The 1,045-nt window shown below is 48.8% G+C and overlaps 1 protein-coding gene across 1 annotated transcript in view; it reads left to right on the forward strand.

The window, feature by feature from the left end:
- The window catches only part of ARHGEF4 (Rho guanine nucleotide exchange factor 4), a 491,134-nt gene that overhangs the window by 242,962 nt on the left and 247,127 nt on the right, over positions 1–1,045 (forward strand). The gene's annotated exons all lie outside the window — the stretch shown is intronic.

The following is a 1,045-nucleotide window of genomic DNA, read 5'->3' on the forward strand; positions in this document are numbered from 1 at the left end:
CACTTCCCTGGGAAGTTGGTTCCAGATTTTGGCCACCCTAACTGTAAAATATTGCCTTCTGATCTCTAACCTAAACCTATTCTCCATCAGCTTATTACCATTGTTCCTTGTCACCACAGGTGGTGCTGGGGAGAAAAGGGCTCTACCTATTTGCTGTTGATCTCCCCTGATGAGTTTATAGGCAGCCACCAGGTCCCCCCTTAGCCTCCTCTTGCTGAGGCTGAACAGGTTCAGGTCCCTCAGTCTCTCCTCCTAGGGCCTGTCCTGCCCTCTCACCAAGCGGGTGGCCCTCCTCTGAACCCTCTCCAGGCTGGCCACATCCCTTTTGAAGTGCGGCACCCAGGACTGGACGCAGTACTCCAACTGCGGCCTGGCCAAAGTCGCATAGAGGGGGAGTATCACCTCTCTGGACTCGCTTGAGATGCACCTTTGGATGCATGACAAGGTATGGCTGGTTTTGCTGGCTGCGGTCTGGCATTGGTGGCTCATGTTCACCAATAATGACTCCAAGATATCAATGTACCTCAAGCTAAGTGCATTATATGAGTTTTAAAAATATTTAAACAAATTAAAGTTTCCCAACAATCAGAAGTTTCGATTTCTCAAGTAACCAATAGTATAGGCACTTCACTTACCTGGCAACCTCCTGGAGCAGCAGCAGGAGCAATCTGGCTGCTCGTAGCTTGGCTGGCAGCTGGAGTGTGGCTCTGACTGGTCAGGTTCCAGTTTCTGGCAGCAGACACTGCTGCTACATGCTCAGCACTGCTTTTTTTTCCCCCTTTTTTTGCCGTGTTTTTTTTAGCTACTGGGATTTCCCAGTACAGTATCTAATTTTGCTGTCATGCTGCAAGTATGCATCAGAGCAAATGGATTCACATGCGTCATGTACGTTTTGTGGCACCTCAAAAGGCTTTGAGGCGCTGCAAACTGCATGTTCCTGCTCATGAGGATATGGCCATGAGAGCCAGAATTTAGACTTAACCCAAATCATTCCTTTCAAATCCCCCAGCAGTGGGAGCTGTTACAGTGCAAGGAAAGTAAACTG

Source organism: Gavialis gangeticus, unplaced genomic scaffold (genome assembly GCF_001723915.1).
Source record: "Gavialis gangeticus isolate Ggan-Ray unplaced genomic scaffold, GavGan_comp1, whole genome shotgun sequence".
In the NCBI taxonomy this organism is placed as follows: Eukaryota; Metazoa; Chordata; order Crocodylia; family Gavialidae; genus Gavialis; species Gavialis gangeticus.